The following is an 8,189-nucleotide window of genomic DNA, read 5'->3' as shown; positions in this document are numbered from 1 at the left end:
TGTCAAGGAATGTTGCATAAAATGTTGTAGAAATATAAGGCATAATTGGCTTTACAGTCAGATCCAAGTCTTTTCATTGGAATACAATTCTTGGAGGCTTCCATTCTGTGTGCCTGGGGCAAAATGTCAGAATACGTCCATGCCGACCTGCAAGAAGAGGCACCTGACCTCTCATTCTCCTGTCTAGTACAACCAGACTCTTAATCTCATTGCCCAGATACCCACACCATGCTTTATTCTAGGCCTGACTTGTCTGCAAGGGGCTCATCATTTGGTCAATGGACACAGAGGCTTGTCGTGCAGTGCAAGAGATCATCCAAATTTATTCTACCCACAATGCAGTCAGTCTTCCATTGGCTTGAGAAGCATATAGTTATACCTTCCACATTGAGACTTTCCCCATTGTGGTTTTGATATATCTCAGGTCATCAGAAGAAATTAAATGGAAATTTTTGTGTTTTGTGGAGTTTTGTGGAAATCACAGAAGACATGCAAAGGCCAGCAGATAACACAGAGTCTATGACCAAATACTTAACCCAAATTTTATAATAAGATACTGTAAACACCCCATAAAAGAAAAAGAAAAAATCCAGACTTCTTCTCTGGTATGAAGAGAAGGCAAAAAACTTTTACATGGATTATCCAGATTGCAGGGGTGCCATGACCCTAACCCCAGAGTTATGGAAAGAATGCCTGCTGGTTATTCAAGATACCAAGAATCCCTGCTCTTACTTTACTAGTGTATGGAGAGACGAATGGAGAGGCAGATATGAATTAGGCTATTTCTTTATTATTGAATTGGGAAGTTGGGGGTGGGTGGGTGGGTGAGGGCATGCACCCAGTGGTAGACCCTCCCCACCGCCCAGGTGGCAGTTTCAAAAGGCACCTTATGTTACCACCTCCAGCCCCTGAGGGGTGGGGAGGGGCTGTAGCTGAGTACCCAAGTGATCATCAAGCATTTCACTTGAAATTATCCAACACATGAAGGAGGGGACAGAGCTTGGCTTCCAGTAATGCAGTCAGCCAAACTCCTTCCACCACCCAATCTCCAACACAAATCCTGCCGACATTTATTTATTCTTCTTTGACTTCAGAGCTTTCTGCCGGTAGATCTCCTCAGTGAAAGGCCTGTATGAGGTTTTTTTTTTTTTAATGGGGAGGAGAGGAGAGGAATAGAGTAGGGGGAAAGGAAGAGATGGGGAAAAGTGGGCAGAGATGAGAAAAAACCATTAATTAGCCAATTGTTTTTCAAGTCAGATCTTCTCTCTCTTTCCAGCACCAAAATTTGGGGAGCAACTGTTCTCAGATTATCCAGATACTAGTAGTATAGTAGGCAACAAAGCCTACAGATGGCTCTTAGCCAGACCTTTCCATTCTCAACCCCTGTCCAAGAGCACCCTTCTCAGACCCCTTTCCATCCTCAGCCCCTGCCCAAGAGTTGCAGACTAAGCTTCCTCATAGAATGGATGAGCTCACAGGCCAAAGGCTTGCTTGCCCTAGGATCCAAAAGTTCTACTTTGTATTTGTCCACTTGTTCTCAGTTGTCCCCTATTTAGTGGTAGGGGTCTGATGCGGTGTTTAGGCTGAAGATATCCCAGTTTCTTGGGAGTCCTATCTGCCTTTTCCAGTCCCTTTGATGAGATACAAAATATTGTGATCATTATGGTTCCCCTTTACCAGGCAATCTTTTTCAGAATGATTCCTCACAGCCTAAGGGATTATGCCCAGATTCTTCAGAATGACCCTCCATGATTTGGCTCCCAAACCTACCTTTCCAACCACATTTCACATTATTCACCTCTACTGCAGACACAGTGGAATCACCATTCCCTTGATATTCTCTGTGCATCCTGACTTTGCCCAGGCTGTTCCTTTTCCCTGGAATATCCTCACTCCGCATCTCCATTTACTGAAATCCTAAACATCCTTTCAAGGTCCAACCCAGATCCCATGCCCTGTCGGAAGGCTTCCCTGGGTAAGCCAGTGCATAGGAGAAGGAGCTATGGTATAATGGAGGATCAGCTGGATTTGGGGTGCTGGCTCTGCTACTTATCTGTCTTAGAAAAGTCACTTCCCCAGTTTTCTTATCTGTGAAATGAGGAGGTGGACAAGATGAACTAAGAACTAAAGTTTTGAGCAAGTCACTTAAGCCCAATTGCCTCACCAAAAAAAATAAAATTAAAAAGGGGACAGCTAGGTGGTGCAGTGGATAGAACACCAGCCCTGGAGTCAGGAGGACCTGAGTTCAAAACTGGCCTTAGGCACAAACACCATAACACATACTAGCTGTGTGACTCTGGGCAAATCACTTGACCCCAACTGCCTCACCAAATAAAATAAGGTTCTTTCCAGACCTTTAAGTACTTACTGTATATGCGTTACTAACTGTGACACTCACCACATTGTAGAAACTATATTAGTTACTGGTATGTGTGTCTTAGTTCCTCTATAAAAAGCTAAGTCCTTTAGGACAGGGACAGTTTCATAGATGCAAGGTCTGTACTTAGGCATGAATAATATTTTCATTATGTTTTATTATTTGCTTTTATGACATAGTCATTTCATGCTCGTCTCCATTTTGAATCTCTCTTTGTGACAAAGAAAGACAATTAAGTAAAAATATCTGATTGTTGTTCTTCCTTCATTTTTGCAGAGGACCAGTGACCTCAGGAGTGATGTCTTGACTTGTGCGTGAATTGGATTTAAGTGGGGCAGAGTTATGCAAAGTTGTTGGCCTCACTTTGTCTTCCAGAGTCCTTGAAGTTCAGTGCAGGACAAAATCAGGACAACTGACGATGGTCCGAGATCTAGTGGATTACCCTGGCATCTTCCGTGTCTGACGAAGCTCTAAATGTTCCAGAGAGCCTGCTTCAAATGCTTTCATGGCCACTGGAACAAATTGTACTCATCCATCCATTCTGTTGGGGGAAGTCTTCACATGCTTGGATAGACACCTCCCTGATTTAACAACGGGTTTGAGGCCTGTAGGTTACTCTCAACCTGCTGAGATGGTTTTATGAGCTGTGGTCACTGTGTATGCTACAGCTTCTTGGAGTCACATATCTGATAGCATGACAACAACAGTACACAGTATTCAGTCCCAGTAGTCCCCCACCTCTCTGTAGTAAGGGAGAAAGTCTATTTCATTGTCTGTTCCTTGAGATCTTTGTTGGGTTTTCAATTATACATAATTTGACTTCTTTTTAGTGACCTTTTTTATTGACAACGTTATAGTCATTGTGCATATCGTTCTCTTGGTTTGGCTTATCTCAGTCTGCATCAGTTCATACAAAATCTTCTCATACTTCCCTGGGTTCCTTGCTTGTTGTCATTTCTTATTGTGCAATGGAATATTGATTCCATTATATTTATATACCATTTTTCTTCAGCTATTCTGTGATTATGGGGGATCTATGTTGTTTCTAGTTGTAGTTCCTTTGATAAAAAAAAGAATGCTGCTATGAATACTTTGGTCTATTTTTTGTTTCTGTCTTGGACTCGTTGGGGTATCTGCCCAGGAGGAGGTCCAGCTGGGCCAGAGTATATTGCCACTTTTCTTTCAGAATTCCAAATTCAAGTCCAGAATAATTAATTGCCCATGTCATAGTTCGATCTGTAGTGGAACTATATCTATAGATTTTCTTCATATCCTCTTGTGTCTTCAACAGTGACCACTGTCATCTTTGTCAATTTGTCTGTCAACTGCAGAGTTGTTTTAATCTGCATTTCTATTACTATTAGTGATGTGGAACATGTTTTCATGTTGTTGTTTATAATTTGTAATTTTTTTGAAAACTGCTCATGGAATGACTCCATGTATATTTTCTAACCAGATTTTCTGATATCTGATGCAGATTTCCCATCCAAGAACGAACCAGGCTTAGTTTCCAATCAGCTGAGGTGTGGTGTGTACAGACTGGCATGGCCATAGACCTTTCTCTTTTATATTTAGCTAAGATTGCCACTTTGAGCTTATTGTATCATATGGTATACAGCACTGATGCCCAACTCAAATGGAAATGGGGGCTAAAAAGTCATATATAAGGACCCCTGTGGGCTGCATGTTGAGTTAGAAAACCACATATTAATAATACCTATGTTTTGTTCTATTCTATATATTTTGTTAAGTATTTCCCATTACATTTTAATTTGGCTCCATTACACTTGGGAGTGTGGCTTTGATAGGGCTGCAGGCTGTATGTTTTTAACACCTATCTGGAAGGTGTTCATGTAAAGCTATTTTCTGCCAAATTACTTTCTGGTGTTCTTAGTAGTTCTCGGTTAAAAAAAGGAAAGAAAAAAAAGAGAGGGGGGGGAGAGAGAGAGGGAGAGAGAGGGAGGGAAAGAGAAAGAGAGAAAGAGAGAGAGAGAGAGAGAGAGAGAGAGAGAGAGAGAGAGGGAGGGAGAGGGAGAGGGAGAGGGGGAGAGAGAGAGAGAGAGAGTGTCTTTCCCCCAATAATTTATGTTCTTGGGTTTATCAAACATTGGACTACTCTTTCCCATTGCTTTGATTCTTGTTTAATTAAGTAATCTAGTTCACTGATCTCCTTTTGATTGTTTTTTTTTTAACCAGAACCAAATAGTTTTGATGATTATTGTTTTATAATTTAGTTTTGAATCTAGTAATACTATGCCCCCTTCATTCATACTTTTTTTCTTCTAGTTTAATTATCTCCCCTGAAATTCTGGGCCTTTTGTTCTTCTCAACAGATTATTATTTTACCTTTTCATCCATCCTGAAGTTTCCTTTAGCACCTCCTGCCTCCACCCTCTCAGCTATATACACAGACTGGTTTGCATGTTGTCTCCCCATTGGACTATTAGCTCCTTGAGGACAAGAGACTGTTTTTGCCTTTCTTTGTATCCCCAGTGCTTAGCACAGTGGCTGGGACATAGAAGGTATGAAATAAATGTTTGATTTAACTTGTCTAGTTCTTTAAAAAAAAAAACAAAACATTTCCACAGTAATCTGAATGGCTAAAATTTCAAACTAAAGTAGTACTTTACACTGTTTGTAAATTAAAGTAGTACTGTCATATTTATTATTGGCATGGCCCAACTGTAAGTGGTGAATATCTCTCCAATTATTTAAATCTCTATGTCTGTCAAGAGTGCTTTGTAGTGGTATTTATATAATTTTTTCTGTGTCTCTAAGTTGCAGTTATTTTGAATGGAATTTCTTGTTTAAATTTCATTTCTTTCTTTAAAAAAAACCAACAAGAGAGAAATGCTGCTGATTTTTCTTGTGGATTTATTTTGTCTTTGCTACCTTGCTGTAGTTATTAATCATCCCAATTTAAGGGGTTTTGGGGGCTGATTCAGTTTTTTTTTTTTAAAGATATACCATCATGCCTTTGAAAATAGAGATAGTCTTGTATTCTCTTTGGGTATTTATACCTTTAATTCTGCCATTTTGTCTTATTGCTATAAGTAACATTTCTCTAATTCTGTAAAATAATGGGGAAAGGGTGCTGTGTTTTTCCTGTTTATTATTATCTTAGTTTTCTAGAGGTTCTCATATAGTCTTCTAATCTTCTTTAAAAAAATTTGTTGCACTATTTTTCCTTCTGCCTCTGCATTTTTGCATTCCAATTCTGCCAGATACTCTACAGATAATTTACTGTTGGATTAGACTTGCTAATTTTTTCCTTAAGGGCTTGGATTCCTTATTTCTCTGCTCTTTTTGCTTAATTCTGATTGCTCTTTCCAGCCATACTTGAGTTGTGCCATTGCTGTTCTTGGGGCCTTGCAGAGTTTGTGCTGATTTCGTCACCTTCATTTGCAGATTAGACTTTTTGTCCTGAAAAGCTTTCCCCACTCCTCAGCCAGCTTTTGGCATTCTTCATCACTGTCTACTTGGCTACCTTATCCTGGTTGAAAAGTTGCTTGTTGCCAATCCCTTTCTATCCAAAAGTCTAGCACTGACCCTAGCTCTGTTGTCTCAGACTACCAGAGTTGGATGAGGTTTGTTTTCCTCAGAGGATGAAGGTGACCAGGTGGGACATTGCTGTAGGGAGATCCCCAACTGTACAATGCAGGAAGGCCTATTCTAAGCCTTTACTATGCCATGATTTTCTCTGCAGTTGACTTTCTGGGCTACTTGTAAAAGTATCAGAGGAGGGTCTCCAAGGACACTATGTAGAAGATACTACATACTCCCTCCCTCATCTGGCCCCATTTCCTCCTGTGCTGTATTAATTAATTCTAATCAGTGCCACATTCCTGGTGTCTTCTTTTAGCACTTTCTTATCCTGTAGCCTCCTCAGCCATGCCCCTTTTCCTTCTCCATGAGCCATGGAGCTGTTCTGATTCATGGGCTTTAATTCATCCTGGCAGAAGGAAACACTCTATCAAAGGGTTAATTCCCAAGATCTGGTGGTTAAAATTGTTTAGTGATTTGGGTCATACGGCTGCCCCAGGCCAGCCCACTGATAGTAATGGGGGAATGATGAGAAGTCCGTGAGCAAGGGAACCTCTACCCATTCTGGATATGGGGACCCCTACTGGATTGCCATAAGTAATGGAGAGATTCTGCCCAAAACTGTCATAGCCACAAGGGTTGACCCCAGGTCCAATGCTGGGAGTGGGTAGGAAAGGGAGTTGGGAACAGTGACGAAAGCTGTAAGAGTGGATGGGCTGATGAGCTGGTCTTCAGTTATTTTTTCTGTAAGAATTACTTTGTGGTGGGTCTTTTCATTTATCCTTTTTCTTGTCACTTCTGCATCTTGGGCCTTATACTATTTGGTGTGGTGAGACGGAACATCTTTCCAGGATTCTATCCATCAACATTTTTGACCCAGTTTCTAATAAAATTTTTGCAAAGAGACCACCTTTTTTGATAATGACTCTGGGATAAGGGTATCCTCCTCTCATGAGGTTCCAAGCTCTTGAGGTGTCATTGGGCCTGGTCAGTATAATCCATTTCCCTTTGCCTACTTCTCTGCTGGGACAGGGTCAGGGACTATGGGAAATAGGAAGACAGTTTAAGTACTAGTAAGAACTCCTTTCAGAACTGGATTCAGAGTCTATTCAGTGAATCTGTGATTACTGGACTTGTAAACAGCCTGTATCCTCATAGTTCCTATTGACTGAAGTAAAGTAGGTTCTTTGCACACCAGGAGATTGGATTGAGTGGTTTGCTGGTATAATGATGGGAGAAAGAAATGTGGGTTAAGGGAGTAGGGAGAGGCAGGGGATGAATCAAGGAGAGCTCTGTGCCTGAGATGACCCCTAATTAACAAAGCCCCCACCCAAAGGCAAGAGAGAAGCCACACGTATGGTCAGCTGTGTCCTACCCCAGGCAGATACTAAATCCACCTCATTTCTACCTTCCTCTTCACTGGTAACAGATCCAGTTACCGGTGACATACATAGCGGTTAATGAATCTAGTGAGAGCACCCAAAAGGTCAGACTAGTTTCCTGGGCCATGAGTAAATAAATACCCCACTGTCCTCATGAGAGGAAGAATCAATCATTCCTCTCTGAGTCAGGAGACTAGAAGTAGGCCAGCTGTCTCGTCTCATTCTTGCTCCCCTCCTCCTCAGTCATCATCTCAGACCGTGTGGCCGAAGGTTTCCATGCTGAAGAAGATGCCATGGGCAGCTAGGTGGCGCAGAGGATAACCCTGGATTCAAATCTGACCTCAGACCCATAATACTAGCTGTGTGACCCTGGGCAAGTCACTTAACCCCACTGCCTAGCCAAAAAAAACAAAAAACAAAAACAAAAAATAAAGAAGATGCCATGCTTCAAAGCTACTTACTCTTCATACATAATGGCGACCGTGTAGGTGAGAGCCACAATGACCGTCAGCAGGAGGCCTGTAGGGCTGGCATTTCTGGAAAAGAGAGAAGAAGAGGGAGAGGAGGAGAGAGGATGCTTGAGTGAGTACCTGCACAAAGTTCTAGCCCTGGCTCTGACTCTAACTAGTTGTATTACTTTGAATGGGTCACACTGCTCTGGGTCTCAGTTTTCTCACTTATAAAATGAGGGAATTAGATTGGATGCTCTCTAAGACCATTTAAGGTTCCTTGTTATTCTGAAGGTCCATGAATTCTATATATGTTATTTTTAAAGCATGTGAGCATGCTTAAATCCTCGCCTCCTTTCAGGAAGCAAATGACAGTTATCCCTTCCACATTGCTGGAGGGTAGGGGGAGGTTGTCAGAAGAGAGCTCCCCCTCCCCCC

The 8,189-nt window shown here is 41.6% G+C and overlaps 1 long non-coding RNA gene across 1 annotated transcript; it reads right to left on the bottom strand.

Moving 5' to 3' along the window:
- Window positions 1-298: 298 nt before the first annotated feature.
- On the bottom strand, window positions 299-7,843 carry LOC114049369. Its single transcript, XR_003569865.1, has 2 exons — window positions 7,764-7,843; window positions 299-1,128 (listed from the first exon to the last, which is right to left on the bottom strand). It is a non-coding gene; the product is annotated as an uncharacterized LOC114049369 (long non-coding RNA).
- Between the last annotated feature and the right edge of the window lie 346 nt (window positions 7,844-8,189).

This window comes from Vombatus ursinus, unplaced genomic scaffold, assembly GCF_900497805.2.
Source record: "Vombatus ursinus unplaced genomic scaffold, bare-nosed wombat genome assembly UNPS02003158.1, whole genome shotgun sequence".
Taxonomy (NCBI): domain Eukaryota; kingdom Metazoa; phylum Chordata; class Mammalia; order Diprotodontia; family Vombatidae; genus Vombatus; species Vombatus ursinus.
Note: the sequence above shows the minus strand (reverse complement) of the source record. Positions and strands in the feature narration are given on the sequence as shown.